We start from the raw sequence: 26,410 nt of genomic DNA, 5'->3' as shown, positions 1-26,410 counted from the left end.
TAGAACTTATAGCTAGAAACCATAATAATCTAATATTTTCACTAATTATCATCTTATATGCTCAAAATGTCAGTAGGCACGTGGATATTGATATGGTTAGTGTATCATACTTGTTGGTAAGAATAGATTGGGTAAGTACCATCTTCTAATAGGATATACATAGAGAGAATATATTTCACCCAGGTAGAAGTGCTATCACCATCATGATGAGAAGGAGGCTTATCAAAGCATTGATTTAGAGAAATGAAAAGCTTATTAATAATTATAAGAAATAAATTTCTAAAGAAAAAATACATTTTACCCACAATCCCACCAGCCTTTTCAAGCCACAGTATTTTTTCAAATTCTGAAAGGACTCTTGATATTAGACTAGCCTGACATTTCAGAACTACACTTTGAATAAGACCTAACTCCAAGATAGAGTTCAGAGTAAGCTCGATAAGAAGGGGATCTCATCAGAATCTAAGGTTAACTCTGGAACAAGACTAGATGTGAGCAGATGCCTTTTTTGTGCTTCCATTTCACCTGTATGTGTGTGTGGTAGAATAATTATTATATTTTCATGGTCTTTTGCTAAATCTGGGGGTCACTGCAAGGATGGCCTTTTAAGATTCCTTCATCTCAAGTACATAGTAAAATGCCTGATCAATGGTAGGAATGCAGTAAATATTTAATGGATAAATTATTAAATGAATGAACTATCAGTTACAGAAGTAAAAGTGAGAAATGGTACCAAATTTTAGGTATCAGAACATATTGGCTTTAAACGTATGTCCCTGAAATGTAGTGAAGTTTGGGATTACTTTAGCAGCAAAACAAAACTATACAGTAATTTAACATTTTTTTCCTGCTAATACTAATAACATTATTAAGACTCTTGGTGCTGAAACTTAGAAATTGATATGAGGATGTCATAGTGCAAATATCAATTACTATGAATTGTCATTCATTTAACATTTCTGTACTTTTTCCAATCCAGAATGAAGCTTTGCAGATAATGAGAACTGAGATCAGATCCCAACTCTGGGACTTACTGATGTCTCTGCTTTGAAGTTTTCCCATTCATTTTAGTCTCATTTTCCGAATTTGTTAGATGGATTTAATAACAAATTATATGTGTCTTAGTGAATTGCATTATATATAGTCCATAGCTTTGCTCTGACATATAGTAAGAATTCAATAAATTCTAGCTGTTGATGCTACTAGGTCATTATTTCACAATAATAATCTATTACAATGGTAGTAGCCAGATACATCCATATTATTATGCAAGCTTTTAAAATCCTCTTTGCTAAAACTCCACGTGGAGACATAAATCACTTTCATGATATAATATGCACATTCATTATATAAATATTGGCTACAAGTTAGCCAACATTCCCAAGATCAGTAAGATATGAGATGGATATTCTCTTAAATTTTTTAGTATATAGGTGTGTTCCTTCTTTTTAAGAAACAGTTTTCCCCCCTCAGTTCCATAAGGATACAGTAGGGAGGCTAAACAAAACATTCTATCAGTGATTAAGACATAAGGTTTGCTTGCTTGCACATGGAGGATAGAGGCTATAGGGAGAAAAAAGTCAATTTTTGATCCAAAGCAGTAAAGGTCAGAGATGGCCTCAAGTGCATTTACTGTAATGTGGGAAAGAATGAAAAAGCCTACATTTTATGAATATTTTGTTTCCACAAATCAGCTTTACCCCAGGGTCAGCCTTCATGAAAATAAGCAAGGTTGGTGAAAATAATACATTAATGTTATATGTGATTTGAGAATGTAAAGAATTCAAGGGTGAACTGGCGTCTTGTGAATTAAATTTTTGACAGAATGACCTGATCGCATCAAGAATGTCTACTAGAATCTCTTGACAATCATTGAAACACATCCTTATCAGAGAATAATTATTTTGCTTTAAAGCAGTGGTTTTCAAACTGTTGTACTCAGAGCCATGGTTCCTAAGAGATGCTGCTGGGCTGACACTGTGTATGTTCAGTAGAGGTTTGGCCAGCATTGCACCAGATTTGCTACAAACCCCGCCCACCTGTCCCTCCACAGCACCACCTACATTCAACCCCACTTTTATCTGTTCTATATAATGAAAAACATTTTTTTACCTTTATTTTCAAGAATGGTTCCACTAGGAAGATATGTTTGAAAAACACCATGTGATGGCAGTGTGTCTGTATGAGTCTTTGTTAAAATGCAAATAGAATAAACCTATTTTAATCTTTTAGTCAATCCTTGGGAGTGAGTTGGCATGATAGAATGTGAAGGGTTGTGAGGTATCTAAAAGATTCATTGTCAGGAGAAGTGAAGGAGGGAGATAGAGTGGAGGACTGAGGAATTTGCCTGAGGAAGTGGAAATTGGGTGGGATGGTTTGCGATAAACCAGTGAAAGACATAGAAATATTAAAGACAAAGCATTTCTATCTTCCTATGTATAGTTTTTGGGTTTTTTTTTTTTTTTTTTTTTTAAGAGTAAGAGAGTGAATGCATGCACGCAACTGGCGGAGGGGCAGAGAGAAAGAGGGAGAGAAAGAATCTTAAGCAGGCTCCACACTCAGTACAGAGCCTGATGCGGGGCTCCAACTCACAACCCTGAGATCATGACCTGAGCCCATATCAAGAGTTGGAAGCTTGCTTAGCTGATTGAGCCATCCAGGCACCCCTTCCTATGTATAGTTTTGATAATATCTCTTGAAACAATTTTGAAAAATATTTGCAAAACTACTCATGAAGGGAAAATAAAATGCTCTAGAAACAGATGCCAACAATTTTTCCAGGTGGGAAATGATGATTGCTTGTCCCAAGGCAGTAAGAGTAGGCAGAGATCACAGGATAAAAGTAATCAAGTGACATTTCAGAGAATTGGGCTTCATGACTAATAGAGTGAGGGAGGAAAATTGGAGAAGTTGGAGAAGACAATCTAGCTTGAACAATGGGTTGATGGTGGTACTGCTAGTCATGAGTAATACTATCTTATCTTAATATACACTGTACACATTTTCTATTGCTACATAACAAATTAACACAAATTCAGCAGTTTAACAAAACAACACAATACACATTCTTATCTCACAGTTTCTGTGAGTCGGGAGTTCTAGGCTCAGATTAGATGGGTCCATTGCTCAGGGGCAAGTCCATGTCCAAGTCGATTGGCAGGTTCATTTTCTTGTAGTTGTAGGACCAAGGACCCTGGCTCTTTGCTGGCTGTAACTCAAGGCCAACTTAAGCCTCTACTGACTGTCTTCAGCTCCTAGAAGCCTGCTCACATTTTCTAAACACTACCCACAGTTCTTTGCCATTAGGGCTTCCCTAATAGAACTGTGTACTTGTCAAGGCATCACGGACTGAATAAAGTGTCTGCTATAGATACAGTCTTTACATAATCATGGAACAGACATGACATCCCATCACTTCTGCGATATGCTATCGGTTAGACTCAAATCACAAGCCCATTCACAATCAAGGGAGGGGGATGTTGAAAGGGCATAAACACCATTGGAAGAGGATCATGGCGGCCATCCTAGAGTTTGTCCACCATACACATGGAGAAATCAAAATGAGCTAAGGGGCTAAAGAAAGGCAGATGAAGCATTATGGGAATATATGGGCACAGATATTTGTATAATAATATTAATGAACTGAGAAAACAGAACCTACAATGTGGCTTTTAGTGAGTATTTGTGCAGTACCATGAAGGTGACTTACAGTGGTTTCCTCTTTATTCTGCTTGCTTAATAGTTTACACATATGTTATTATATCCGCCTGCCTGTACTTAGTTGTGTTGACAATAAATTAATGTGGTAATTAGTTCTCATTGTTTAAATGAGTTTATTTTTAAATGAGGAACATACCTTTTGGGCTTTTGAATGGCAGATACACCTGCATCCTTCCTCGGGGAATTTCCCTTAATGAAACCATGTCACCTGAAGCAGTGACACTTCTCCATTTAAAGGAATGTGGTTACAGATAATGTTGACAGCATGAGATTTTAGGTCTAGAAAAAGCCTGCGGCAAATAGATTATGTTTAGGCACTGAAAAAACACAGACACGGTATTCAGTTTGTGCCCAAGCAAGCTAATTTATTTCAAGCTTTGTTTTGATAACTTCTGAGCTTGTTCTTGGCTCAGTGCATGTTTGACTGAGAAGTCTTCCCTTCTAAGTGCTTCCTTTTGTCACGACACCTGCTATTTATGGGACTAATGAGCTGAGATCATAAAGTGAATCCTTAAAGTTTAATGGGGTCATTGTGATACCTTCTGCCAGAGGTAATGTATTTCTGCCTTCTTCCAGTGTTTACCGTAGCCACAGCAACTGTGCATGCGAAGGTTCAGTTTTTTACCATATGTGTAATTATAGGAATGAGCATACAACTGTTTTAAGGGATGAGGTTTTGGTTCAGACTTTCAGGAGCCTGTTCAAAGTTAACTGACCCTTTTTTGCAATATTTCAAACCTTTTACTTTTTCCCATGCTTTATGCAGCTGACACTTCTTTCTCCTTTTTTCCCCATTCACTGAGTCAATGCTAATAACTGTAACTTGGCAGCTTCTCATTTTATGATTTTGGGCACAGTCATTATATCTTATTACAATACAACTATGTTATTGTATAACCCTGTTTTGGGAAATCAGAAAATAGAATTGGCATCAACAAAAACCATACTTTGTACATTTCCACTAAAACAAACCAAAATAAACCAAAATATACCTTAATTCTATTTAGTTTGAGCCTGCATGGATTTATTGAGTAAGTTTCTGCAAAGAGCATGCAAAGGTTAATGTGATAGATTGAACAAGCACAGTGTGGAGTAAAGACAGACCTGGGGGAGGGGGCACGATGGGGGGAGACGGGGACACGGGGGGGCTGCAGGGGGAGGACAAATGACCTACACATGTTCACTCAAATGAGTAGTGAGGAGCGCCAAATGATGGACAATTTTTTCTTTTTTTTTTTTTCAGAAGACATATTATAGAAGAGCCTCCAGCGTAGTATCACAATAGCCTCAGTTTCTCATAATTTCTGCCTTTAGCATTTTAAAAATGAACAAGGAATTTCACTTGACTTGGCCAATTATAGATTATCATTTGAAAATTCAAACATACCATTGAAAATTAACTTGATGTAAATCTTAGTTATAGTGAAAATGAAGCCCTACCTTGTAAAAGGGAGTAATATTAAGAGTCTCAAAAATGCCCCTTCTCTAGTACAATATCATTTATATTTCTCCCCTATATAAAGGCTGTGCCTAGCTTTAAATATGAGCTGACATGTTGTCTAGTATATAAATAAATCAGTGTTTCCTAACCTATATAGTTAGCCACCTTCATGGATAGTTTGTGGGTTATAATGATTCCTCTTAATTAAATTTTATTTTTTCATCATTGTCCAGGTACATTTTTTTGGTCATCTCTCCTGCTTTTTCTCCCATAAATATGGTCAATAATGTAAATACTTTGAAAAGTAGTGTAATGATTCATCTCTGTTAAGATGAATATTTATCACGAGTGCAACACAGAATTTGAAATGACACATCTTTTAAAGGTATCTTTTTCTTATATTCAACATGAATTTCACTGTTTTAAAATTGGATGCTCAGTGGACTATGGATGTTTAGACACTCATATCACTGGAAATGATTATTGAAATCTGTTCTCATATAATCTAAGCCAAGAAAAACAAACAGGCTGAAATGAATATCCAGCAAGTATAACTTATCAGACAAAAATGTTCAAATGGGTGTGAAACTGCATTTAGAGGCTTGTTATTGTCTCTAGAGAGTAGTAAAGTATAGGATTAGGTCTAGAAGTTGACTATTCATTATGGATAAAAAGCATGGTCCAAGATTAATGAGCAGGTGTTTTGCTTGCTGTTTATATATCTATGTAGTTTGAAAACAGTCCCATGATTGTACTCTATGAAATGAAATGGTATTTCAGGACCTTTGAATATTGATACAAATTTTCCACCTGGTACTTAGCCAGACATTTGCACTATTAGTGTTCAGGCCAATTTTGAGCTATTAAAAGTCAAAAAAAATTAGTTTTCTATTTTAATGAGCTCTTTTGCACTATAGTAATTTTTAAATGTCAGTTTAATCAATAATATGTACAATACCAGAGCCTTTGGGCATTTAAAATGTCAGTTGTTTAATTTTGAAAAATGGATATTGCCCTTACAAAATCATCTGGTCAAGCATTTGCATTATATTACACTTAGCACAGAGACTTACATTGTACTTAGAACATCTTCATCAATTATATCGAGAAGATGTAAGGCTTGGGGATCTTTACATGTGATATCCAATTACCAGATCTTAGGGCCTGATTAATTTTACCAATTTCTTCTGCACACAGTGCAACAAAATGGCAGAAGGAAAGAAAATTAAGCTGCTGTAAAACTGTCTAAATTATACAGCTAGAACTTTTGGTTATTGAATCTCTCTTTGTACAACCCCTTTCCCCACACTCACATCACATGCATGTACACATAGGTAAAACTTTATCATGCAGGCCTACAACCCCGAAGCTGATGAATTCTAGAATGCAGGCATGACTTTAAGTACTGACTCTGCAGGGAATGGTGCAAGTGAGCGGTCATAATAGAATTTGAGGAATGGTAAGGAAATCAGTATGTGTAGATTTATATACCTACACACACACACACACACACACACACACATGCTCACACAACATATAAAAGTAAATAGCTAGATGATTGGTTACCAAATTTGTAAAGCATCTTTGGGATCTTTGACTTGGAATATAAGTGAAGGGGAAAACACAAAATTCACTTTAAAGAATTCTAGGGAGCATCTCAAAGACAAGGGGGTCATTCTCCAAAATGACTAAGACTTAGAAATAATGGAAAGTCTATATGAAGATCAGTTATGAAAGAGAGAGGATATATGATAGCAAAACAGAAAAATCTAATAGATTTCAAATAAAAACCTCAAATGGAAAGTCAAAATCACAGATCTTTCTCATGTCATGTAATTCTTATAAAAGCAGAAATTTATTTTGTGGCAACTAAAAAGTGTTCTGGAAGGGATATCAGTTTTTATGTTATTGTAATGGTAATTAATAAATAAAGCTATCAGTTGAGCACTTACTATTTACCAACCACTGCTTTCATTTTGCATAAATTAAAGCCTATTTGATAGTGTAATTCCACATCTAAATATGAAGACTTTATGACTCACAGAGTTTAAGCATCTTGCCAAAATTACACAGCTGGTAAATGGTAGAGTTGAGATTCAAACTCAGGTCTATCTGACCCTACAAGTTATTCTCTTAGCTAGTATGCCTACTACCTACCTCTCCTCCCCCAGGTGCCATAAACTCAGAAACTTTACATCAGGCATTCATGTCATTTGATTACTAGTAACTGGTCCCCTATTAAAAAAAAAAAAAGAAAAGAAAAGAAAAGAATTACCTGGGAGGAGCCACACTTACATCATTTGCATATTCCTGTGAATTACTGTCTGAGAGGCTTGTCCCTTCTAGAATGAAAAAGATAAACATTGAAGAACCTGGTGTAGACTGAAATTAGCTATTTTTTAATTTATTCTATGCATAAGAGAGGGATAAAATAACTTAAGGGATACTGAAATTGGTTTGAAAATGTAAAGGCAACACCTGAAACTAATATAACACTGTGTGTTAATTATACTGAAATTAAAATTAAAAACTTAATAAAATGAAAAAAATGTAAAGGCCAAAAAATTAAAGAAAAGAAACAGAAGTTTAATACATCATTATACTTATTTAAAGAGTATGAGTACATAATAACAAATGTGTTATTTGACTACATGTGAGAAATGGCTGCAGAGGGAGGGAAAGGAAAGGAAAAAGGAAATACATTAATATTTGATGAGCATCTGCTATGTGTTACAGAAAGCAGAGGAGAGTTAGACACGCTTGCACCATAGCAGATGCTAAATGAGTGAATGACAAAACTTTCTTGATAAAGATTGATTGCATTCTACATCAGACTTTTCATTTCAGTGGTATAAATACATTATGAACAGATTATTTCATCAGCAAATAATTATTGAGCCCTGGTTATGTGGTAGGCACTGAGACAGAAGCATAGTAAGTTACCATTTATGATTAATATTTCAATATTCTATAAACAAATTATTACAATATAAGTATAATAATAGAGGCTTACATCAAATTGCTTAGGGGCATAAGAGGAAATGGGCAACATTCTTAATACTTGGGGTTGGGGGACTTAGAAAACCTGACTTAAGAAAAAAAGCTATGATCTTTCCATGAAAAAGAAATGGAAGGACATTTTTAATAGTAGAGTCACAGTGCAAAACCAGAAAGATGTTGAAGATATGTCCATCTAGGGATTAGTATTTACTTCACAGGGACAGGGCTGGCACAAATCATGGCTCATCCCTGGAAACTGAAGAGTGATTATAAGACTTCAGAATTTTCTTTCAGCCTTTAGATTTAATGAACAGCAATAAGAATGATAATAGCACACTGATTTAATATGAAGTATGGTAAGGCAGTGGGCAAAGTTTGGGGTACAGTATTAGGACATGTATAAGTAAATGCTATAAATACTGGAGCAAACCAGAACCTTTTTCAGAAGATTTGTTAAGACAACAGGGGGTGCCTGGATGGTTCAGTCGGTTGAGAGGCCAGCTCTTGAGTTTAGCTCAGGTCATGATCTTAGGGCCCTGGGATGGAGCCCCGCGTCAGGCTCTGCAGTCAGCATGGAGTCTGCTTCAGGATTTTCTCTCCCTCTGCCCCTCCCCCTGTTTGCGCGCTCTCTCTCTCTCAAATAAATAAACAACTCTTAAAAAAAAAAGTAATAAGATGGGTATTGAGAACCTTTGAATTCAATTCTGTCTATACTTTTTAGGTTTGAATAACTACTATATCTAGGTCCTTTCTGATTTCATAATTGAAAAAGTCAAAACATAATCATGATTTACAAAAGGAAAATACCAGAAATAGATTATAGTATGTCTTGCCATGAGATGGGTTCTTTCTGTTATTATCTCAAAAAGGAGATGGTGGGAAGACTCAGAATCATTCTTTTTAGCTGTTTTCCAATTTTTATCACTCCACCAATTAACTGAATAATTTACATCAGAGAATATGTGTTTTGCTACCTTTAATTCAAAGACATCTTACTGTAACTTTGATTAAAATTTACTTTTTAAAATTCCTGTATTTCTAAAATAATAAACACTGATCTGCTTTAGAAATAGAATCAAATTTCTATAATTAAGTTTTAATATAAAAATTCTTCATATCATTTAACTGTATGATTTCCTATTATTAAACATATTCAAAATAATTGAAAAATTTAACAATATTCATAATTAACATAGTTCCATAAGTCTTTACAAATTATTTTAAATATATGGCAATGTATATGGTATGAACAGATTTCCCTAATATTTTATTAATTTGAAATCATATTTCTGAGAACCCAAAATATTGACTCATGACTCTAGAATTATATCCATAACAGTGAAACTATCTTATAAAAGTACCTGGCAAAATGAATAATGATGTAAAGAAAAATTTCAGGAAAGTAAATTAAAACCTCCTCAAGATCCCTAAGCAATATCCTGTCTTATTAAGAACTATGTAAAAAGCCTAAAAGATGACCTATGAAAATTGAATCTAGACTTTGGTGATGACTCTCATTGAGAGGTTATTTGTAAGAAGAGAAAATTTAAAGCAAAGATTTGACAAGGCCACGGACATGCCAGTAAGACATAGTCCAATGAATGTGAAACAGGCTCAGGAAAGGCCAGTGTAGTTGGGTTTCCATCAGCCCCTTTCCACCCCCATTCATCACTTCCAGGGTTGTACTGATGTTCCAGTGTTCAGGTGGCTGAGCAGCATCACTGAGAGAGACTGTCATGAGTTCAGGGCCATTTCTTATGAAGGGTTACACCTGTCCTTTCCTGGGCAGCAGACCAGCTCAGGGATCAGTCATTGCAGGAAAGGGCTAAATATAAACCTAACTACTGTGCTTAGACATTGGCAACAGTGTCCTCTGAGGGTAAAATGAGTTGCTTTCAGCAACTCACTCAGTCCCTCTGGATCTCTACATCCTGATGTGTTCAGATATGACTTGGGCAAGATCATTTTATGGGTCCTTCTAGAATAAAATTATTTTATGGGGATTGAGTCATAAACCTTCACTGAGAAGAGACTATTTCTCATGAGCCTACACTCTCCTTCCTAATCTTTACTATAGATTTTTCTTTCAAAATTCTCCAGATACTACTTAGGCTAAACTATTAAAAGGAACACATTTTGGGAACAGTACTGAATATGATGTGGTGCTTTCTGCAGACATATGACTGTAGCTCAGGAATTGATTCATCCAGTGTAGTTCTGACCCTCTACTGTGGATCATCAGCTCCAGCAAACAGGTATCTCTTTCCCTAGGCAAACACATTCCACCCATCTCCCTGTCCCTCTCTCCTTCCTGCTTTCTATTTTTTCCTTTTGCCACATCCCTTTTTCTCTATCTGCCTTCTGTAGAAGGGCTGAGGCAGTAATGATAAGATACAGAGACTGTGTACAGCTAGTTGGAATGTCTATTGTGAAAACACCACTGGATGGAGTTGGAGTCTGCTATCTTGCCTCTTTCCCAGAGGAAGAACTTAAAAGGACCGGTCCTTACTATCATCTGGTTACCAGCCTTCCATCCACTTTGTCAGAAAAGGCAGTGATAGTAGAGAAAAGCAGACTGAGTTAAGAACAAACCAAGAAACAAAAACAAAAACAAAATGAAAACAACCTTGAGTTTTGGATTCACAAACCACAAGGTTTAAACCCTGGGTCTGTTCCTTATTAGCTGAATAAAGTAGGGAGATATGCTGTTGAATTCTGGGTCCAGGTGTCTCCTTTTCTGTAGCATGAGAATCATGACCTCATGAGTTCATTAATAGACAAGGTTAGGGTGCCTGACACACAGTTACCATGTTAGAGTGGATACAAATTCTCCTACATAGAATTTAAGTATGCAGGCAATAAAGGGAGATTTCCTAGTGTATCTGAAACAGCAGTTTGTGATCTATGATTTTTTTTTCCAGGACAGTGACTTGCCCTGTTTTTGTCTTCAGTCTTAGTCCCTGCCCAAGGCATTTATTCAATAAATACATAGTGAATAAGAGAATTGTTGAACAGTATCATTCAATATATTTTTCAATATCTTATAAAAGGAACAATATCTGTGTCAGAAGAAACTAGGGTTGATCCATGTTTCAAAATGACTCCAGAGGCCCAGTTCTTAAGTAATATACAATAATACCTCTGCTCTGATATTAGAGAAGCAAACTGAAGGATAAACACAAATGCTGTCCAAAGTGTTTTCCAAGATGAGTTGTAAGCTATAAGATATTAAAAGATGAAATGAATATTCCTAAGAAAGCAGGAAAAAGGGCAATTCAACAGGATTTGGTATGCATACTTTTCTTTTATACTTTTGTCCCCAAATCTACATTTAAATGGAGGTTATAAGGGTTATGAAATCTGGGTATCTAACATCATTTTTTTGCTATAGGAGTCTTAACATTTTTTTTTTTTTGAGGAGTAGGGTAGCAGTAATTTTCTAAAAAGTGTCTCAGGACATTTTCATTGATTACACCTTAGGTTTAAAACAACAATTCAAAGAGATCGGAGCCAAAGTTAGAAGATGAATTATGTAGGAAACTGGGTTTTGAGATTTTCTTGGAGTAAAATCTAGTCATGAAAAACTGTATTGCAGCTTTGATAATGGAGAGATTTTTTTTTTAACTCAGAAATATTTTATCAGAACTTTTTCCTGAGAGTCATCAGATTTTTTTTAAATCTACTAATGATCAATCAAGACAGAAATGAAAGGGGATGAAGCAACTTCCCAACAATTTTTTTCAGATGTGTAAGTCATTTCTTAAATACCTTTGGATTGAGAAATAATTACATGGATACAATATTAAGATTTTTCTTTAGATCCAGTGAACTTCCCAAACAAGTGAAACAGACTACCATATATTATCCCTAAGTCTTTGTTATATCAGAGACCCATGTGCTCAAAGATGGCTGATCTGTATTGGTTTTTTTTTTTTTTTCAAATTCTTTCTTCTGTGCACTCATAGATTTATGCATTTATTCAACTGATTTATTCAATAAGTATTGACTGAGCTCTTCCTAAGCTAAGCACTGTTAGAGGCACCAAATTTGTGGTGGTAAGAATATAACCATGGTTCCTGTTCACCTTGAGTTGGCATGCTTATGAGAAAGGCAAATATAATCAATGTAATTTCAGATAAATATAATTATAACTTATATAATTATAGATAATTATAAATATAAATATAGATAAATATAATTTCACTGAGTAATGAGAGCTCACATTTATTGGTGCTTAATGTGCCAGGCACTGTTCTGAATGTTTGCATGTAACTCATTTAGTCCTTACCACCATCCATTTGGGTAGATAGCATTGTATCTCATGTTATAAATAAGGAAACTGGAGCATAGCTAGAATAAACAACTTCTCCATTGGCATGCAGTCTAGCAAGTGGTGCATTGAAGATTCAAACTCAGTAAGTGTGGGTATAAATCTTGTGCTCAAAACCAGTACATTATTCTGAAAGAAATGGCAGAGAAGGAAATCTTGAGAAAGCCATAATAGAATTTCAGAGGGGACTCCAATTTAGAGTGAGGTAAATATTTGGAAGTGACATTAAAGCTGAAACCTAAGATGGGAAGGAAATAACTGGGCAAAGAGTAGGGAGAGGACTGCTCTAACAGAGGAACAGCCCATGTAAGGGCCTTGAAATGAGGCTAAGTTTCTAGCATAGATGGAGTCTATTGAGTGAGGGAGAGAAGGTCAAGATGTGAGAATGAAGTCAACTCTGGCCAAAAAGGAAGGAGAAGGGGAGGGAGGCGAGGAGAGGACAGGGGGTAGGGAGAGAGAGAGAGGAGGAGAGAGGTAAAGAAATATAAAGTCTCTGAAGTACAAAGGAAAATCATTATTTATAGAGAGACATGATCCAATTGATATTTTAAGATAATTCTGGCTGGAATGTAGAAAATAGGTTGGAGGGGCAGGAGGACAAGTAGAAAGACAGGAGACCATGAGAGTAATCCAATGGATAGGTTATGGCTTGGATGGGGTGTGGCAATGAAAGACATGAAGACAGACTCAGGATGCACCTGCGGAGGTGAGAGAATCCAAATCAATAATAGTTTGGGCTTTTGGGTTTGGATTTCTGATGTACAGTACTACTGCTTGACATTCTCACCATTGGGATTATTAACCTCAATTAATATATTTTCTCTCAAAAGCCACAGTTAAAATGTACTAATATTAACTGGAATCACATTGGCTTTTCTTATTAGTTTATTAAATAGAACAAAAATTTAATGAATATGAATTAGGCAGTTGTAAATGGAACACAGGTGACTAGGGCTCAAGAGACTACCCAAGAGTGTTGGAAGACTGAGTTGAAGGTGAGGGATGGGAAGTGAGAACCCAATAAAGATGTGTATCGAAGTCTAGACTAGTCTACTCGGTAAGTATGTTTGGAGCTGGCAATTCCAACCGGGTTTTGCAGAAATGCCCATGCTCACGTAAGTTTCTCAATTTATTCATTAATTCACTTTTACAATAAATACATCTTGGATACTGGTTTACTACATGTTTGGTACTCTACCAGACATTATGAATATTTGATAGACTAGGTAGGAATGACCATGCCTTTAGAAAGATTTAACTCTATCATTTTTCATTAACCTGTTTCTACCACCCTATATGGACTTCCTATGGCTTGATTTTTTTGATTAAGTGTGGTTAAGATGGTTAAGGCACATTTTTGTGCATACTGTTACCAGAATGCCATTATTAGTATCTTGTAATCAGAGATATTATTGCATTATTGCTAACAGCTCAAGCTCTGGAGTCACGCACCTTAATTTAAATGCCAGCTCTGTTAATTACTTGGTTAGTCAATCTCTCTGTGCCTCAATTTTCCACCTTTTAATTGAGATAGAAATAGTATCATCTGATTGTTGTGAGAATTAAGTGAGCAAATATATGGGAAGTACTTAGAACAGTGCCTGGCATATGGAAAGCATATGATGTATACTTGTTGTTACTATTATTATTTTAATGTATACAAGTCACAAAAATGATCTTATATGTATATGTGTGTGATTTAGAGATATATTTTTAAGAGATATGTTTTAAAGCCAAATGAAATATATGGTTCACTTGCAAAAATTTGTAGCTATAATAGAATTTCAACTTTTAAAAGTTTAAGCAAAATGAAAACTTTAACTTGATTGACCTAATAAAAAGATAGCAGTGTATTTTTTTTTTATTTTTGGGTTTTGAAAGATTAAAGCAAATAAAAATACCAGTATCTGTACCATGTACCTCCCTAAGAAAGTCAAGAACAAAAGGAAATATAAGTCACCAAAGCAATCCAGAGTGAACTCCTCGTCATTCTTTTGGGAGCCACCAAACAAAGCAGTTTAAAATTAGGCCACTTAAAACAGAGAAGAATCAAAATTCCTCCTTTTATTACTGTTCTTCTCTACTGAAGAATAGGCCATGTGCATTTTATACTAAAATAGGATTTAATGTACTATACTTGCAAGATTCTCTTTTGGCAAACTCTAGGGCAACATGTTGTAAGTGGAATCTCTATAGAGTGATTCTATCAAGTAATAATGTCATTATGCTTTTTTTTTAAATTTGGAAATATGTTTACTTTCAATATTAAAAAGTTCTAGTGAATGCTAGACTCAAAATTACTCAGTGAATTTATTTCTATTCTCCTTCAATATTCCCTGTATTGCTTCAGAATATAGTATTGCTAATTTTCTATATTAAAATTATGAATTATATAGCTGAATTCTTAGTATTAGCATAGCTGTTTTGTGATATTAGATTTAAGAATTATATAGCTACTTTTGTTAAATTAGAATTAAGATTGAATGAATGGTATATTCTATTTATTCTATCCTAATAGAAATGTAATGTTGAATAAATTCATGATTCCAGGAAATGTCATTTATATTATGTCAATTTGTTAGGAATATCATGTTATTAATCAAGTTACTAAGCAAAAACACCTTGTTGAAAATATTTGATATTATATTTTTGTATAAATCTTAATAAAAATTTTTAGTATCAGTTTAAAATTTAACATTAAGTAGCAAAGCAGACAAAAGAAAGAGAAAGCTTTTATTCAGAACTTAACTTTTATTTAACAACCCTGAAATCTTAATCATAAAACATTTAAATCATCCAGTTCTGGTCAACTGCACTCATTACAGGTTTTAAGTTTTATTAAGCACCATTTTCAATTTAACATTTGTCCTAACCAGTCCCATGACCAAAGCTATCCATAGTTGATACTTTGGAGGTAGTGTTACATAATGGAAAGGTCTGTGATCTTGAGAAAATTATTGTGTCACTTCTAAGCCTCAGTTCCATGTTTGAAAAAGGACAGTACTACCTACCTCACATGATTTATTTTATGATGAATATATTCAATTTCATTTTTAAACCATCATAATTAGGCTCATAGTAGGCAGGTTATTTCACTTCTTCCTTCTATTTTATGACCACAATGAAAAAAATTAATAATATGAAGATGAGGCAGATGCCATATAACAATTCACAAATTGAGTCTTTTCTGTGTATGACCCTCTCCCTAAAGTAGGGTGGATCAGTTCTCTAAACCAAAATCTAAGCTATGCAACATGTTGATGGGATTCCAAGTCTTCTCTCTTTTCTCCCAGTTTGAGATAAAAAAATGGCCATCACTAGAAAACGTTGTGGGAGAGGAGACAAGAATGGTAAAAATGTCTGCTCTTTCATTTAAAGCAAGGATTTTCAAACTCTTTCCCCCTAGAAATGTAAATTCATAACTAGAGAGTATTTATTCCTAGAAATACTCATAGTGTAAGTATTTATTTTCCCTCTAAAATAGCATTGAAGGTCCAGGAAGACTGTTGTTTTTTATTTTTTGATTCTAAATAACACACCACCATAAACCTAAGGGATATGCTTATCCCAGTTTGAATCAATTTAAAATATTGCTTATCCTTGGAGATTATTATACTCATCTCAAGAAGTAAATAAAACAACCATTATCCTTTTACAAATTACATTTGCATATATCTAACCTTGAAGTTAAAGTCACTTGTTTGAATAGGCATTGAATCTGCTCCGGTTGTATCTTAACAATATTAGTCCCTCTGAAATTATTGCTTCAGCATGTTCATTGAGCCTCTTTAACATTTTTTTTTTCTTTCTTCACTGTTCTATCCTCCTCTGAGTAAGATGTTCTCTCATTTGTAGACCATAATAGCAGTAAGAACTGCCCTTCAATCCCTCACTGAATTCTAGGGACTGGGGTAACTGCATAGTGCTCTAATCCCCCCCACAAATCCGGTGCTGCAATTAGAGTCATTATTGGATCAGTACTGCATACCTGTTTGGGATCCAGCTGCAGTATATAATCATCTCCTTATAGAAAGACACTAGAAATGAGGGCGGCAATATCACGTAGTGAAGAAGGAACAGACTTGGAAGCCAGAAGGCCTGGAATATTGTTTTATTTCCCATCAGTAATTACTCACATGATCTTGGTGGTGAGGGGAGTGATGTAATTTTTGTAGACTCAACATAAAAAATTTTGTGTAGGCAAGATGGCGGAGGAGTAGGAGACCTGGATTTCATCTTCTCTCAGGAATTCAGCTGGATAGGGATCAAAACATTCTGAACACCTACAAACTCAATAGGAGATCAAAGAAAAGAATAGCAACAACTCTCTGAACAGAAAAGCGACCACTTTCTGGAAGGTAGGACGTGCGGAGAAGTGAATCCAAGGCGATATTCGGGAGGATAGACAGTGGGGGTGGGGGCCTCTGTCGGCCACTTCTGGCAAGTGATAGAGCCGCGGAGCACAAAATCAGAACTTTTAGAAGTCTGCTCCGCTGAGGGACGTCACTCCAGTGGCTAAGCAGGGGGTGGAACACTCGTGAGACAGTGTGGTCTCAGGACTCTCAGGGTCACAGAAAGACTGGGGGTGCCTGAGTGTGGCAGAGGTCCGGTATCAGAGCGGGGAAGCCAGCTGCAGAGACGGAGCTGAGGAGTGGGCTCTCAGCTTGGGGTTGCCATAAACCGTGACCCGCGGCACAGTCGGGCCACTGCTCTGCCAGCAGGGACCCAACAAGTGGCATATCCAGGGAGACTCACCTTCTTCCCCTGGGAGGAGAGGCATGGGAGCACACTGCAAGGATCTGTGGGGTTTGGAGACTCCACACGGGGTCGGGTGCCAGAGATAGAAACACGCAGTCACAGGCCAGGTGAGCACAGAGTGAGGCCAGAGACGGAGGAGACAGGAGTGACTGACAGCTTTTCTCTGGGGGCTCACTGAGGAGTGGGGCCCAAGTTCTCGGCTCCTCCGGGGCGGAGATTGGGAGGCCGCCATTTTCACTCTCTGCCTCCAAAGCTGTACAGAAAGCTTGCAGAGAACAAAAGCTCCGGAGAGCAAACCCGAGCAGATTACTTAGCCTGGACCGGGCAAGGGCGGGGCAATTCCGCCTCCGGCAAAGACATTTGGAAACCACGGCAACAGGCCCCTCCCCCAGAAGACCAGCGAGAACAGCCAGCCAAGACCAAGTTTACCCATCAAGGAGAACGGCAGAACTCCAGCGCCAGGGGAATAATGCACATAGAATTCATGGCTTTTTTACCATGATTCTTTAGGCTTTCAAAGTTAATTTTTTTTAACTGTCTTTTTTTTTTTGAGTTTTTCTTTTTCCCTTTTTCAACGAACATCTTATCAATCTCTTTTTTAAAAAACATTTTTATTTTTCATTTTTAGAGTCATATTCTATCCCTTCATAGTAGTTACCCGTATTTTTGGCATATATATATATAAGTTGTTCTCTCTTTAAATCTCTAGTGTATGGTTTTTTACTACTCCCCTGCCTGATCACATTCTCTCCCTTTTTTTTTCTTTTTTTTTTAAATACTCTTTCTTTTTTCAACAACTTCTTTTCAATTCCTTTTATAAAATTTTTTATAATTTCCATCTTTACAGTCATAATCCATCCCTTCATCACATCAACCCTTATTTTTGTACATATATAAGTTTTTCTTTCTTTAAAATTTTGGGAGGCACTTTCTTCAAAAGGACCAAAATGCACCCCAAATCTAGTATGTGCCACTGATCTATATACCAGCCTGATCTTATTTGATCACATTCTGGTTTTTTTGTTTTGTTTTGTTCTGTTTTTGTTTGTTTATACCTTTATCTTTTTCTTTTTCTTTTTTTTTTTTTTCTTTTTTCTCTCTTTCCCTTTCTTTTCCCACTGCTTCAGGTCTTTTCTGATTTGTTTAGGGTATATTTTCTGGGAACGTTGTTACCCTGTTAGCATTTTGTTCTCTCATTAGTCTATTCTCCTCTGGACAAAATGACAAGATGGAAAAAATCACCTCAACGAAAAGAACAAGAGGTAGTACCAACTGCCAGGGACCTACTCAATACGGACATTAGTAACATGTCAGATCTAGAGTTCAGAATCATCACTTTAAAGATACTAGCTGGGCTTGAAAAAAGCATGGAAGTTATTAGAGAAACTCTTTCTGGAGACGTAAAAGAACTAAAAGCTAACCAAGTAGAAATCAAAAAGGCTATTCATGAGGTGAAATCAAATATGGAAGCTCTAACTGCTAGAATAAATGAGGCAGAAGAGAGAATCAGTGATATAGAAGACCAAATGATGGAAAATAAAGGAGCTGAGAAAAAGAGAGAGAAACAACTACTGGATCACGAGGGCAGAATTCGAGAGATAAGCGATACAATAAGATGAAACAACATTAGAATAATTGGGATCCCAGAAGAAGAAGAAAGAGAGAGAGGGGCAGAAGGTATATTGGAGCAAATTATAGCAGAGAACTTCCCTAATTTGGGGAAGGAAACAGGCATCAAAATCCAGGAAGCACAGAGAACCCCTCTCAAAATCAATAAAAATAGGTCAACACCCTGACATCTAATAGCAAAACTTACGAGTCTCAGAGACAAAGAGAAAATCCTGAAAGCAGCTCAGGACAAGAGATCTGTAACCTACACTGGTAGAAACATTAGATTGGCAACAGACCTATCCACAGAGACCTGGCAGGCCAGAAAGGACTGGCAGGATATATTCAGAGCACTAAATGAGAAAAATATGCAGCCAAGAATTCTATATCCAGCTAGGCTGTCATTGAAAATTGAAGGAGAGATAAAAAGCTTCCAGGACAAACAAAAACTAAAGGAATTTGCAAACACAAAACCAGCCCTACAAGAAATCTTGAAAGGGGTCCTCTAAGCAAAGAGAGACCCTAAAAATAACATAAACCAGAAAGGAACACAGACAATATACGGTAACAGTCACCTTACAGGCAATACAATGGCACTAAATTCCTATCTTTCAATAGTTACCCTGAATGTAAATGGGCTAAATGCCCCAATCAAAAGACACAGGCTATCAGACTGGATAAAAAAAGAAGACCCACCGATATGCTGTCTGGAAGAGACTCATTTTAGACCCACAGATACCTCCAGATTGAAAGTGAGGGTGTGGAAAAGAATTTACCATGCTAATGGACACCAAAAGAAAGCTGGGGTGGCAATCCTTCTATCAGACAATTTAGATTTTAAAGCACAGACTGTAATAAGAGATGAGGAAGGACACTATACCCTACTTAAAGGGTCTATCCAACAAGAAGATCTAACAATTGTACATATCTATGCCCCTAACATGGGAGCAGCCAATTATATAAGGCACTTAATAACAAAAGCAAAGAAACACATCGACAACAATACAATAATAGTGGGGGACTTTAACACCCCCCTCACTGAAATGGACAGATCATCTAAGCAAAAGATCAACAAGGAAATAAAGACTTTAAATGACACACTGGACCAAATGGACTTCACAGATATATTCAGAACATTCCATCTAAAAGCAATGAAATACACATTCTTCTCTATTGCCCATGGAACATTCTCCAGAATAGATCACATCCTAGGTCATAAATCAGGTCTCAACTGGTACCAAAAGATTGGGATCATTCCCTGCCTATTTTCAGATCACAATGCTTTGAAACTAGAACTCAATCACAAGAGGAAAGTCGGAAAGAACTCAAATACATGGAGGCTAAAGAGCATCCTACTAAAGAACGAATGGGTCAACCAGGAAATTAAAGAAGAATTAAAAAAATTCATGGAAACCAATGAAAATGAAAACACAACTATTCAAAATCTTTGGGATGCAGCAAAGGCAGTCCTAAGAGGAAAGTATATAGCAATACAAGCCTTTCTCAAGAAACAAGAAAGGTCTCAAGTACACAACCTAACCCTACACCTAGAGCTGGAAGAGAAGAGCAAATAAAGCCTAAACCCAGCAGGAGAAGAGAAATAATAAAGATCAGAGCAGAAAACAATGAAATAGAAACCAAAAGAACAGTAGAACAGATCAACAAAACCAGGAGCTGGTTCTTTGAAAGAATTAACAAGATTGATAAACCTCTGGCCAGACTTATCAAAAAGAAAAGAGAAATGACCCAAATCAACAAAGTCATGAATGACAGAGGAGAGATCACAACCAACATCAAAGAAATACAATTATAAGAACATATTATGAGCAACTCTATGCCAGCAAATTAGAAAACCTGGAAGAAATGGATGCATTCCTGGAGATGTATCAACTACCAAAACTGAACCAGGAAGAAATAGAAAACCTGAACAGACCTATAACCACTAAGGAAATTGAAGCAGTCATCAAAAATCTCCGAAAAAACAAGAACCCAGGGCCAGATGGCTCCCCAGGGGAATTCTATGAAACATTTAAAGAAGAATTAATACCTATTCTGAAACTGTTCCAAAAAATAGAAATGGAAGGAAAACTTCCAATCTCGTTTTATGAGGCCAGCATTACCTTGATCCCCAAACCAGACAAAAACCCCATCAAAAAGGAGAATTACAGACCAATATCCTTGATGAACATGGATGCAAAAATTCTCACCAAAATACTAGCCAATAGGATCCAACAGTACATTAAAAGGATTATTCACCACGACCAAGTGGGATTTATCCCTGGGCTGCAAGGTTGGTTCAACATCCGCAAATCAATCAACGTGATACAATACATTAAAAAAAGAAAGAACAAGAATCATTTGATCCTCTCAATAGATGCAGAAAAAGCATTTGACAAAGTACAGCATCCTTTCTTGATCAAAACTCTTCAGAGTATAGGGATAGAGGGTACATACCTCAATATCATAAAAGCCATGTATGAAAAACAGCTGATATCATTCTCAATGGGGAAAAACTGAGAGCTTTCCCCCTAAGGTCAGGAACGCGGCAGGGATGTCCACTATCGCAACTGCTATTCAACATAGTATTGGAAGTCCTAGCCACAGCAATCAGACAACAAAAAGAAATCAAAGGCATCCAAATCGGCAAAGAAGAAGTCAAACTCTCACTCTTTGCAGAGGATGTGATACTTTATGTGGAAAACCCAAACGACTCCACCCCAAAACTGCTAGAACTCATACAGGAATTCAGTAAAGTGGCAGGATATAAAATCAATGCACAGAAGTCAGTGGCATTCCTATACACCAACAACAAGACAGAAGAAAGAGAATTAAGGAGTCGATCCCATTCACAATTGCACCCAAAACCATAAGATACCTAGGAATAAATCTAACCAAAGAGGCAAAGGATCTGTACTCAGAAAACTATAAAATACTCATGAAAGAAACTGAGGAAGACACAAAGAAATGGAAAAACGTTCCATGCTCATGGATTGGAAGAACCAATATTGTGAAAATGTCAATGCTACCTAGAGCAATCTACACATTCAATGCAATCCCCATCAAAATACCATCCACTTTTTTCAAAGAAATCGAACAAAGAATCCTAAAATTTGTATGGAACCAGAAAAGACCCCGCATAGCCAGAGGAATGTTGAAAAAGAAAAGCAAAGCTGGCGACATCACAATTCCGGACTTCCAGCTCTATTACAAAGCTGTCATCATCAAGACAGCATGGTACTGGCACAAAAACAGACACATAGATCAATGGAACAGAATAGAGAGCCCAGAAATGGACCCTCAACTCTATGGTCAACTTATCTTTGACAAAGCAGGAAAGAATGTCCAATGGAAATAAGACAGTCTCTTCAACAAATGGTGTTGGGAAAATTGGACAGCCACATGCAGAAGAATGAAACTGGACCATTTCCTGACACCACACACAAAAATAGACTCCAAATGGTTGAAAGACCTCAATGTGAGACAGGAATCCATCAAAATCCTAAAGGAGAACACAGGCAGCAACCTCTTCGACCTCAGCCGCAGCAACTTCTTCCTAGAAACATCACCAAAGTCAAGGGAAGCAAGGGCAAAAATGACCTCTTGGGACTTCATCAAGATAAAAAGCTTTTGCACAGCAAAAGAAACAGTCAACAAAACCAAAAGACAACCGACAGAATGGGAAAAGATATTTGCAAATGACATATCAGATAAAGGGCTAGTATCCAAAATTTATAAAGAACTCATCAAACTCAACACCCAAAGAACAAGAATCCAATCAAGAAATGGGCAGAAGACATGAACAGACATTTTTCCAAAGAAGACATCCAAATGGCCAACAGACACATGAAAAAGTGCTCAATATTGCTCGGCATCAGGGAAATCGAAATCAAGACCTCAATGAGATACCACCTCATACCAGTCAGAATGGCTAAAATTAACAAGTCAGGAAATCACAGATGTTGGCAGGGATGTGGAGAAAGGGGAACCCTCCTACACTGTTGGTGGGAATGCAAGCTGATGCAGCCACTCTGGAAAACAGTATGGAGGTTCCTCAAAAAGTTGAAAATAGAGCTACCGTATGATCCAGCAATTGCACTACTGGGTATTTACCCCAAAGATACAAAAGTAGGGATCCGAAAGGGTACGTGCACCCCGATGTTTATAGCAGCAATGTCCACAATAGCCAAACTGTGGAAAGAGCCAAGATGTCCATCGACAGATGAATGGATAAAGAAGAAGTGGTATATATATACAATGGAATATTATGCAGCCATCAAAAGGAATGAGATCTTGCCATTTGCAATGAGGTGGATGGAACTGGAGGGTGTTATGCTGAGCGAAATAAGTCAAACAGAGAAACACATGTATCATATGACCTCACTGAATGAGGAATTCTTAATCTCAGGAAACAAACTGAGGGTTGCTGGAGGGGGGTGGGGTGGGAGGGATGGGAAGACTGGGTGATAGACACTGGGGAGGGTATGTGTTCTGGTAAGCGCTGTGAATTGTGCAAGACTGTTGAATCTCAGATCTGTACCTCTGAAACAAATAATGCAATATATGTTAAGGAAAAAAAAAAAGAAGATAGCAGGAGGGGAAGAATGAATGGGGGGAAATCGGAGGGGTAGATGAACCATGAGAGATGATGGACTCTGAAAAACAAACTGAGGGTTCTAGAGGGGAGGGGGTGGGAGGATGGGTTAGCCTGGTGATGGGTATTGAGGAGGGCACTTTCTGCATGGAGCACTGGGTGTTATGCACAATGAATCATGGAACACTATATCTAATACTAATGATGTAATGTATGGTGATTAACATAACAATAAAAAAATTAAAAATTTTGTGTATGTTTTATGAACTATTTCCAGGTTGACTCTAAGGGTTTTTGTTTAGGTATCGCCCGCTTTAGGTATGATTTTTATTGAATGTCCTAAGCATGTGGGCTGTTTTTATTTTATATTCGAATGGGCTTTCTTTTGTCTACTAAATGCTTGCAAATACACATTCATCAAGTCCTCAGTTTTTGTGTTCTATACATTATCACTTATCTCAAATTGTGTACTTCAGTCAAAATGTTGACAGTATAGTTCCTCAAATTCTTTGTTTTGAATTTTGTCCCCAGCTCAGCGGCGCCTCTACCACCAATTCTTATGAACCTGATTTTTTATATTCTCCCTCTTCTTTCTCTGAACAGTATATTCTATTACTAATACCGTTCTGCTGTTTTCCAAATCATTGTGGTATAAAAGATCTCCCCAGATTAAGATGAGTGAGTCCCATGATCTGGGACCACATCTGGGCCTGCCTTCTCCTCTTATATGTTACCATTAGGTGTAGAACGTGATGCCCATTATTGTAATCATTGATTTAGTTTTTAGGAATTATGACTGCATTTCTTTCCTCCAATGTTCCATTAATAATCTAGGAAACTTTGAAGGACTTTCTACTTAAACAATTGTACTCCTTCAACTCCTTCCCCCCTCCCCAGAAAATACGCCACAGACACATACACTTTTATAGGTTTTATCAACACATTTCCCCCATCTTTCTCCATTACCTTGTCTGTTCCCAACTTTATTTCCTTCCATTTAGCAAAATAGTCTCTCTCTGATCCTTTTATCTAGTGCCTTCTTTTGCATTCATACCATTTACTTTACCATCATAGCTTATTTTTTATCTCCTTCAAACAGTATTTGTTCTTAATTAAAATTATCTTCTTTCAGAAAAATTAGGAAATTCCAATGTATGGGTTGAAGAGATAATACACATTCCTTCTTCCTTAAAGATGTCATAAATTTTATTTTTGAATGTAAGTAATCATAGGCAAAAGGACTTGTGAGGTTCTAGGATCATTCCCCCACTCCACTGGAATTCTAAAAGGCAAGTTTCAGGTAACTAGATAGTGGATTTTGTTTGGTAATTTTCATATTTCACATACATTTATAATTATTCAATAAATACTTTAGATATTAATTTTTTTAATATTCAGAACTTAAAATTTATAATTAGTTGGAGGGGTGCCTGGGTGGCTCAGTCAGTTGAGGGTCAAACTCTTGGTATACCCTCAGGTCATGATCTCAGGGTCATGAGTTTGAGCCCCATATTGGGCTCCTCACTCAGTGGGCAGTCTGCTTGAGATTCTCTTCCTCTTGCTCTCCTTTTGCCCCTCCCCCTACTCCTCACTCTCTCTCAAATAAATAAATAAATCTTTAAAAAATTATAATTAGTTGGAAAGAACACTTTATTTTATGGAACAGGCCACTTCTGACTTAGGATTTTTATGCAGAGACATATGGTGTATAAGACAATGGCTACTCTCTGCTAATTGTGACACTGTATATGTCTTGTTGATTAGAGATGGGCATATGAAAGCATCTATAACAGCACTTACCACAATGAGCCTTCAATAAAATTTAGGGTGGTTTACTATAGAATTATAAATAACAAAATGAAAACAAGGCAAACAATTGTGAATACAGAGAAGATGATGAGGTATTGAATTAGTTGATGTGTTCTCTGGAAAGTAGGATAGTTCTGCAAAATGTCTAGAAATTCATAAAGTGTTGTGCAGCAATTCCTGGTATTTCATTATTTTTCTGGCTAGTATCACACTATTCTGAACATTAGAATACTCTCTTTCCTGCCAAAAATGGTCAACACTTTCCTTCACAGTTTGTTTCTCCCTAATGTAAATGTAGCTTCCAATATCTTTCTGGAATTTAATGGGACATGTTATTCACTATACAGAATTTATTTGGCTGGAAAAGCATCTTTTCTTCAAAGTGAGTTCTAATATCCAATAACTGACAAAAGACAAGCACATAGTGAGGGATATAGTTTATCTATCTGTCCTTTTTATCTATTCACCTATCTATCCAACTATGTTAAATAGAAATATGTATTTATGTAAATATATACATATTTATATCTACAGATATTAAATACGTGTATTTCGTTTCCAATAGTAGCCTTTAGGAAAATTGAGTTGGTAATGTAATTTGCATAATATTCAGCCCTTTAATTAAGGGTTCTTTTGGTCACTCTTGCAATGGATTAAGAAGATGCTCATTTTTTTCTGTTCTAACCTGCTACAGGTACCTTTACAAAATTATACTTCTCAGTTAGGAGCACCATTTCCCACCATCTCTTTTCCTACCCTGATATTCTTTGTCACCTACTGGATTAAAGGTTTTCAGAGTTTAGAGGGTAGAGAGCAGATGTCCATGGTGCTGATTCACTGAGATTTGTGCCTGAATTTAACAGTACATGAATGAGGCTTATTGTGAGGGAGATGTAGGAGAGGAATGTAATACAGTTCCTATTGTACCTAAATAGTATGTGTTTGTGTATGGTGAAATGGAGAAGTAAGAATGGACAGCAGCAAAATACCTATATATTTTGCCTATCACTTTATTTCTCTTTTAGCAGGTAGATGGGAGAAAATATGTACAAAGTTTCATCTACAAATAATTGAAACAGGTTGTGAAAGTTTGAGTTATTTTTTTTTTTTACTGTCTATAGTGTATATTATCTAGAAGCAGAATTCACTTAAA

General features: G+C 36.5%; 1 long non-coding RNA gene across 1 annotated transcript in view; it reads left to right on the top strand.

Moving 5' to 3' along the window:
* The window catches only part of LOC135362734 (uncharacterized), a 910,668-nt gene that overhangs the window by 479,614 nt on the left and 404,644 nt on the right, over window positions 1–26,410 (top strand). The window lies entirely within an intron of this gene.

Source organism: Mirounga angustirostris, unplaced genomic scaffold (assembly GCF_029215605.1).
Source record: "Mirounga angustirostris isolate CCGP_5_RB_7025 unplaced genomic scaffold, mMirAng1.0.hap1 SCAF_15, whole genome shotgun sequence".
NCBI classification, from domain to species: domain Eukaryota; kingdom Metazoa; phylum Chordata; class Mammalia; order Carnivora; family Phocidae; genus Mirounga; species Mirounga angustirostris.
Note: the sequence above shows the minus strand (reverse complement) of the source record. Positions and strands in the feature narration are given on the sequence as shown.